Source organism: Pseudorasbora parva, chromosome 2 (genome assembly GCF_024679245.1).
Source record: "Pseudorasbora parva isolate DD20220531a chromosome 2, ASM2467924v1, whole genome shotgun sequence".
Lineage (NCBI taxonomy): Eukaryota > Metazoa > Chordata > Actinopteri > Cypriniformes > Gobionidae > Pseudorasbora > Pseudorasbora parva.
In genome coordinates, this window is record NC_090173.1 from 32,107,089 (window position 1) to 32,116,674 (window position 9,586).

Genomic DNA, 9,586 nt, shown 5'->3' on the forward strand with positions numbered 1-9,586 from the left:
GTTGAAACCTAAAAGGTTCACTATATGAAGCAACAAATGACTGAGATCCCCTACATTAAGGTTCGTAAGACTTTTTTTACTCCTCATTCAGTCTTTATTGAGTCTCTCTCTAATCCCATTTCTGTCTCATTTTCCCTCTCTCCTGCTTTTAATTACCTTGTAGTAAGTATGTGTGGAATCTGGAAAAGGGAGAAGGCCGTCCATGGGCCCTGTCAACTGGGCCTGCATTGTTTTGCTTGTATCCCATTTCCAGTACTTGCCAGAATCTCAACAAATTTCTCTTACCATTTCCCGCCTCTAACCACCTCTCGCCTGATTTTAGGCTGTTTAGTCTGTGGCTGGTTTTCCCAGCCGTGGCGCTGAGGCTGTTGGCTTTTGCTCATGGAGGGGCTTACAGTACAAGAGACTCAGAGGCTTACAGCACAAATCCCCATAGGGTTCCCAACACTCTGGAGTGGCTAGTCTAAAACTGTTCCTGTCAGCTCTGGGGTAGAGATTAGGGCTGTCAACGAATATTCTAAATTCGAATATATATTCGAATAGTTTTAAAAAAAACGAATTCCCAAGGTGAAAATTAATATTGGAATTTTTTTTTAAAAGCGGAAAAAAATCCCCCGCCGCGGTAGTAGAGGCGTGGCTGTCTGCTTTGCGAGTGAGCACGTGCATGGGGGTTCATGGACAGGTCAAATGGACTGCTTTCACTGGTGTGATTATTTACCATGTCAGTGAAAAGTTCCATGTTTAGCACAGCTCGCTCGGAGCGCTTAATATGCTGTAAAATTCAATTAATATTAATAATATTTGTTTCAATCACTGAATGAAGCCTGCTATTTTTGGGACAAGAGTCGCGAGTCTCACGACCTTAAATTGTAGGGGTGTAAGAAAATATCGATACACGTGAATATCGCGATATTATGTTTGGCAATACTGTATCGATTCTCAAAAACGCTGTATCGATATTTATTTATTTATTTATTTACATCCAAGATTCGTGGCTTTGTGTTCGGTTTAAAGCACAGACTGTATAACACCCAACCGCTAGCTGGCAGTGTTATCTCAGAACGTATAACTGACGCGGAGCCGGAGAAGCGCTTGGTGAAAGTGAGTGGATTACTAGTGTTTACATTAGCAAATCCAGCTCTCAAGACGATAGAATTATTCCGCTCCTGCAGTATACAGAGCTGAAGTGTGGACTCATGTTGGCTTCAGCTAAAAAGAAGCCACTAAGGAAATCGACAAGAATCATTTTGTTTGCAAAATAGGCCAAGTTATAATCTAATACTCGGGAAACACATTGAAACAGAGAGCTCGCTTAACATCGTGACGTCACCCGCGCTGCTGAGAAGCATTTCGATAGAATGTCCTGCACGCTTTCCTCTCAGTAACAAAATAAACACACTCCAAAACTGACAGCGGTGGCAGGAGAACGAAAGATAATTGCGATGTGGATATGGATGCACCAGCTCTGCAGTTCAGTACTTGAAATAGCACTTTATACAATAGACTGCTTTATAGAAAACAGCTTTAGGCCCCGATCACACAGAACGCGTTTTTCAGGTTTGAAAACGCGAGGCGCACTGCACTCCCTTTTTTGGTTGGCGTTTTCTCATTCAAAAATGAGCAGTGCGCTTTAATGTTTCTAGGCAACCCCCGAATCACTTGTACTGTCAGTCAAATCAATATAACGGTCAACACAACAGAAGGCCCGCCGCTTCATTCATTCGACTGGACAACAGAAAATAAACGCGATAATGTTGCACACTTTTCCACTCAGAGTTGACTTTTTTTCAACTTCATGCGCTCGGAGCGCTCCTTCAAAAACCCGAGGCGCAGCAAGCGGTTTAATTGCGAGGCGCCCAGGGCGCATAAGCAGCGCGCATAACGCTCTCCGCCAAACGGAATCTATTAAAAAAAGGCGCCTCGCTGCAAAAACGTGTTCTGTGTGATCGGGGCTACTGTGTTAAATATAAAACAAACAGTCAGTCAGTCATGAAATGGACTGCACTTTCTGTTGTTAAATAGCCACTGCTATACTGTGAACCTTTAAAACATTTACACAAAGAATCCTGCAGTAACTTTACATTTCCCTCAACTTAGATTGCACATTGCATATGATTAGTGATATAAATTATACTGTATTAATTAAATAAAATACTTTGTCTCATGTTTTAGGCTTATGGTTGTGTTCTTTATTCTTTTAAATGATAAAAAACAAAACCACACAAAAAAGAAATATCGCAATATATTGCCTCTCTTACAATATCGCAATATATTGCAATATATCGTATCGTAACCCCTGTATCGTGATACGTATTGTATCGCCAGAGTCTTGGCAATACACAGCCCTATTAAATTGCTTGCACAAAACTCTTGATCAGCACTCAAAGTTTGTTCATTTAAACCGTTATCCGCAGTGAGGACGAGAGAGAGAGAGAGAGAGAGAGAGAGAGAGAGAGAGAGAGAGAGAGAGAGAGAGAGAGGTCTGCACTCTGCGGTCTTGGCCATTAGTTAATTTATATATAATAATATATAATAATTATATATAATAATAATTATATAATTTATAATAACAATCTACCTGTTTTTGTGTAAGTAATACGTGGTCAAATATGTTTAAACTTAAATAGACAAACTATACAAGTACAGTCCCTGACAAAAGTCTTGTCGCTTATCTATTTTCTAGAAATACCTGATATTAACCTGACTTTTAATTAATTCATTGGTGTTAGAAATAGCTTATATGAAAAGCTAAAACCCTCCCAAATGATGTTTAATGCACTGAAAAAAAATAATTTTCACAGAAAAAATATTTATCATTTAATCAAGACAGAAAGGTCAAATTTTGATGAACAATTTATTAATGAAGTCATCAGGAATAGCTAAGAAAGCAGTCTTGCATGCCTCCCAGAGTTCATCAATATTCTTTGGTTTCGTCTTCCATGCGTCCTCTTTCATCCTACCCCACATATGCTCAATGATGTTCATGTCTGGTGACTGGGCTGGCCAATCCTGGAGCATCTTGATCTTCTTCGCCTTGAGGAACTTTGATGTGGAGATGGAAGTATGCGATGGAGCACCGTCCTGCTGCAGAATTTGGCCTCTTTTATGGTTGGGAATATAAGAGGTAGCTAAGATTTCTTGGTATTTTAGACTATTGATGTTGCCTTCCACCCTGCAGATCTCTCGCACACCCCCATACTGGATGTAACCCCAGACCATGATTTTTCCGCCACCAAACTTCACTGTTTTCTGGGTGAATCTCGGATCCATTCTGGCTCCAGTAGGTCTCCTGCAATATTTGCGGCGACTGTGGTGTAATTCAACAGAAGATTCATCTGAAAAATCTACCTTCTGCCACTTTTCCTGCATCCATCCTTTTAGCAGGCTGTGGGCCTTGGCAAATGCCACACGGTTTTTCAATTATCTTTTGTTTAGTGCTGGCTTCTGGGCACTGATTCGACCATGGAGGCCATTTCGAGACAGAATCCGACAAACTGTTCTGGTTGACACAGGGACTTCAGGTGACCAGGTCTCGTGGAGCTCTGCTGCAGTGGAAAATGGGCTGGCCTTGGATTTTCGAGCTAACAAACGGTCATCTCGCGCAGTTGTCTTGCGGGGTCTGCCTGACCTGGGCTTGTCAAAAACGTCTCCAGTCTCTTCAAATCTTTTTTTTATCCTCTGTACTTGACGCTGAGACACATTGAAGGTGTCTGCCACATCAGCAGTGGATCTGGTCTTCAGCCTCATGATAATCAAAACTTTAGTCTCAGGGTGAATCTTACGCATGTTTGCAGAGGTCTAGTTGCAGTTGATGTGAAGGTCTAGCGTACTGGGGTTCTTTTTATACACACTTGAGACCTAATTGATCCATTATTAGTCACAGTTGAAGCTCATATGAAAAGGTGACAACACTTATGTCTTTGCAAAAACTGACTCAATGGGCTTTACCAAGCTGTGAATATTAGAATACTTTTTGAAAGTTTAGTTTTTCACTGAAACATTATCACAAAAGCTGGTGGGATTAAAATGAGCCATTTCTTGTAAAAAAATCTTGATTAGAAATATATTTCAGCGGCACTTTAGGTCAATTTGTACACAAGCGACAAGACTTTTGTCAGGGACTGTAGTTAATGTCTCTTTGTATTAATTTGTCCTGTTATTGACGTAATGGCGTCATTGACAAAATGCGCAACCAGATGTTCGTATAGTTCGAATATTCGTGTTTGTTTTAGAGGGAATATTTGAATGTCATTTTTGAGCAATTTTGACAGCCCTAGTAGAGATGACAAATAATTATAGATGGTGGAGAAGATACCAGAGTCATAAACTGGATAAAAACCCATGTTAAATTAAACAAACACATCTGACACCATCTGTGTAAGTTGTGGTGGTCTGTGCAGTCAAACTTGTGATGCAAAGGCATATTGACACTGAAGACATAGATTTTCTAAATACAGGCAAAACACAAAACAAAAAACACATTTACAAAGCTATAATTAAATACATCTAAACAGAAATAACTCTCTGCCGACATTCAGATCCTTAGTGTTATTACCTTATTTTATCTACTGTAAACAAATGTCTGATTAAAAGCTCCTTTGGTGTCTGAGATCTTTCTTTATGAGGCAACTTCTAAATTTCTAAAATGTAGACCAGTGTACTTGAAGAACTTTTAACAGACATGTGTGTAATTATGATTTATTCATCTAGAACAGTGATTCCCAACCAGGGTACTCAGTAGGGATGTCACGAGAACAGATACTTTGGTACCAAGTTGTTATCAACATTTTAAAATCCTGACGTGCTTGTTTTTTCAAAGTACTGATGGTAACCAACATTTATTCACTTTAACATGTAGGTTGAACCCAAACAGATTATCAGGGCATTCGGTCATTTTAAAACCTAATATTCTCTCTTTTAAAATGCGCTAATGGCTTCATAGTATCCAGATTGCTTTTGCTCTGCAAGTGAGATGCACAGCGCTGTACAAGACTTTAGCAGACTTCGCTTTATATTACGCCAGTTTATAAATTCAAGCGATTTTAAACTATAAAGTACTTGCACTCTGTCTGAGACGGTCTTCACTTAGTACACACTCCCGTGAGTGTCAGATTTTGGGGATTATTACCCTAAAGAAACGTTCCAATCAAGTTCCAATACACACACATTTATGCTAATTTTCGCACTGGTTATGTGAAAATTAACAGCATATCATCTCAGTCCATTAGGTCGTAGTGATAGCAGCCTTTAAAACCGGCTACTTTCTATTCAGAGTTGTTTTATATTTGATTATTACATTTCTTTGGTTTTTACATGTACTTTTGGTGGTATCGGTACCAACTACTAGATTTTTGGTATCTTGACATCCCTAGTACTCAGCATTGGAAATATTTTAATATTGCTTGGTTAAAGCAGTCAACTGATACAGGTTTTTAATGGCCAACGCTGATATGTAGAATCAAGCTGGCCACTGAATAATACAATTCTGAAATATATGATACAATTCAATGGTGGTAAAAGCTGTAAACAAACTTGCTTGAGAAAAAAATAGTATACAAAATTTGTGTGCAGGGATAGTTCAAGTTCAGTAAAGCTGCCAGTCGCATCTGGAACTCTCAAATTGGACACAAATTTGATGGTTTATTTATTGAACTAAAAATAAATCAAAATGATAACTAATAATGATTAATATTCTTTTTTATGCAAATATTTTATCAGTTAGTTCACATCCACACAGCAGCAATATATACGGTTGTCTGTAAGTCCTTAATATGGTTACGTTCACACACAGTACAGTTATTTACCCACACATGTACTTTTTTAGGATTCACAACCACATTCTTGGAAAACCCATGGTGTAGTGTGAACGGAATCGAACTGGACTAGTTGTCTTTCACCTCATACAGTGTGAAAGAGTCTTTCTGTACTGCGGTTGGGTTTTTGTGTGTGGTTTTGATAATTTATACAGCAATGGCAATATAAGCTATGTATGTGTCATTGTTCTCCCCTGGAGCTTCTTCTGTCAGATTTGTGTTAGGCGTGGCTTAAATGCTACACCCAGATATAAAAGCTGCTTTCAGTTAATGAAGGTTTGATGGATGAACTAGCAGCACAACTGGACTCTCGTTGTGTCAAAAGTTATACGTTTTAAAGGTGCCTTAGAATGAGTTGAAGCAATATGTTAACTTGTTCTCTGATATCTACATAGAAGGTATGTGGCTTATTTAAGGGCAAAAATTGTCCAGATACAGTTTTACAGGTCCATTTACAACCCTATAAATTGTCCCTAGGATGTAATGCTCTGTTTTTGCCTTATTTGGAAGACTCATGAATATTAATGTTGAACTCTGCTCTGATTTAACATGTTCTGCTTAACGTGTTATTCAGTCTACATTTTAGACTTGTCTTTTTTCGTCAACGATAATGCATGTTTATATAACGCTAGTCACAATGTAGGCTAACGTTACGCAGTGACTGTGATGTACTCTTAATAAAAGCATGCAGAAACATCATAGGCCTATTTCAGTTCTCAAAAATATAAATAACATATTTTTACAAAATGAATAGCCTTGTCAAATGACTGTCGTTTTAACTTATATGGTGGAAAAGGAAAATGATCTGTAAGCAACGTATCTACGGTTGTATTCTGTAATACAAAATAATATAAACCTTTGTCACTAGACACACTATTTAGTTTTGTGTGGTACTTGGAGTTTCCTATTGTACTAGCATCTTGTCTAGACAATGCGGTCTCTCTAAGAAACTTTTAATTGAATCAGAAATTGTTTAAACAGCTAGTCAATAAGTGAATAAATCACTACTGCTTGCAGGAATATAGTGTCCCCTTTCTTCAGTTTAAGATGCTGAGCGAAGCTTGTTGCTTGAAATGGGCCGAGAAAACTAACAATTTGTTGTGGTATCGGATTATAATAAACCTCAACCATGACTGTTGACATATGAAAAGTCCTCACGTCTCCTGCACAGCCTAAACATGACATATGTGTCATGAGAGACGTTTTTGCTATCTTCAAGTGTCTTGTTTACCATCAGTAGATTCGGCTTCGTCAGTTCCGCCTGACAATGCACATGTTTAGAGAGATGCAAATGTTGGGGGCGTGCATATAAATGATCCCCAACGCTTGCGTCACAGTTGGGTTTATGTTGGGAAGCACTTATTTTTCCGTGGTGTTTTTCATAAACGAGATATACATCTCTGTGTTTGAGACTCACAGTATGTGATGTCCATGTACTGAACTCTTATTATTTCACTATGGCAAGGTTATTTTTTTATTTTTTTATAGGGCACCTTTAACTTTTTAGTTTTATGGATGTCACCATCTTTAAAAAAAACTTTGGTCAAATCGCTATTGCAACTCCCATTGTAAATTCATACAGACAGTATTCAAGACAGTCTGTGTGAACGGAAACATTTCGAGACTCCTGTCAACTCCTGAAAGTGTGAATGCAGCCTTAATTATAAGAATCCAAATAAATGTGCTTTGTAAGCGTTTTCCACTCCATGATCATCTACTTTTTTGTTTGACATGGCTTCAATAATATAATTTTCACTGCTTTGTGATATAACAAGGCCAATTACGTACAGCATCATTTAGCTAAATGAACAATTTCTGGTTGTGTCGATAAACCCTTACTGATGCGGCTGTGGTGTCATAAGACAAAAACAGTTGGGTCGGGAAACAATGACATTTAGCCCTTCTTTTCTTACTGTAAAACACCAAAAATGTGAACATTCATTTGTTTGCATGAGTACTTGCATGTCATGCACATGATAGAATTGATACCTGAACATAGGTGGGTTAAATGAGAAAACTGTTAACAACCGAGTTATGACTTATTACCAAACATAAAGTCAGTTTTAATATTTCAAATCAAGCACATTAGCACGAAGAACTCAATATAAGTCCACGATGCAACTATACTTATAATTGTTTTTCAACACAATTCCCAGCACTAGTCAATCAGTTTACATCGGTTATTCGGGCATATTTAGCGCACATTTTATGAATGAAGAGGGAAGAAAACACTAGCCTATAGGCATGTCAGTTTCATTAGTCAAGACAGTCATCCACCCAAAACAATAACAAAACCTGTTGCTAAGTTCAACACAACTTAAAACTTTGCAAACCCTGAAGCATGTTAAATGCAAGAGTATTAATAAACCCCAAGTTAAAATACTGACCTGAGCTTGGGGTGAAGCGCAGGCAGCTGAAGTGGGACTCTTCACTCAGGCACTTTCTGCCCAGTCTTCGGAAACTCGATGTAAATCGTGAAGACAAACGTAATAGCTACAGATATTGGAATATGACTGTCCAGAAACATCCAGGCCGCTGCCATTGCTAACGCGCTTCCAGGAGCGCGGACCCCTGAGGGTCTCCCATATCATCCATAAAACGTACTCCTCAGACCAGGCAAGAGGAAAAACAAGTTTATGCTGAGAGTAAGTAACAGTCTAGTGACTACGAATAAAATATGGACGTTTCATGAAGCGACATTCTTTATAGTTTTGTGAAGACAGCATAACTACTGTACGGAGAGTTCAAAATAAATACAAGCGTCACGTCCCAAAGCTAAAGCTAAAATGTCTCATAACAGCAATGGTGCAGATATACGAGAGCTGTTTACATGAAATCAAATTGTATTAGAAGATTAGAGGAAAAGAAAGGATTTCCGTAATTCTGATGGCTTCTTTTCCTGCTAGGTTTGCATATTTTTTTCCTCCGTCGAAGTGTCTGGCCAGCTTCACTGCACGAACGTACAATTGTCACTTTTCTAGTCAAAGGCGAATCTGTAACAGTCCGTATATCATCATTAATCCTGTGCGTAACAACTTTGTAAAGACAAATAGACCAGAAAATGAGTCCTCAGCTCGATGATTGGACAACCTCCGCATTATTATGCGACAAATGATTATGAATGAAGGCATGTGACTGTGAAAGCAGCATTCAAGTATCCACTTAAACCGAAGTAAAAGCGAAAAATGTATGAGGATAACTGCAGAGGGAAAACACTGATGATCTGGACAAAAGAGCGTGCGCGTTACAGTCAGCGGCTGCTTGAACTTCGAGAACAAATTCCCCTTTCCGTTGATGACGGTTAAAACTCAGCGAAAGTTAAAACTTAGCGAAAGTGCGGAAAACACGCTCCCCGAGGGCCGTTCAATCGCTTTTGGTGATATTAAGCGGGAGGTGAGAGCTTTAGGCGACATTAGTCCAAGCATTCTCGTGATGTTGATGATGATAAACAGCAGATGCTAGGAGAATGAATCTTTAGCGCAGTAAGTTTCCTGACAGCGAAAAGGCAGGTCGTCACCGGAACACAAAAGCTCGCTTCCTTTATAACCAGCCGAATATTCGTCATGTTAATGCCCGTGCGTGGATACAATTGCTTTCATCATTTTTACTCGTCGTCGGTGGAAAAATGCATTGTATAACGTTTGTAATTTCCGTAACACGTTCAAGATGACAACTGTTAAGCACAGACTTTTGTGTACGCTCGGGGGCGCGCTTTTCCTCTCTTTAGTTTCTGTTTGGTGACGTAAAGCACACAGCACAGCATCACTGCCGCG

The 9,586-nt window shown here is 39.0% G+C and overlaps 1 protein-coding gene across 1 annotated transcript in view; it reads right to left on the minus strand.

Moving 5' to 3' along the window:
• Positions 1-9,521, minus strand: part of map3k3 (mitogen-activated protein kinase kinase kinase 3) — a 38,548-nt gene extending 29,027 nt beyond the window's left edge. Inside the window, 1 exon segment of the mRNA XM_067415968.1 lies at positions 8,201-9,521. The gene's annotated coding sequence lies outside the window, so the exon portion shown is untranslated.
• Positions 9,522-9,586: the final 65 nt, after the last annotated feature.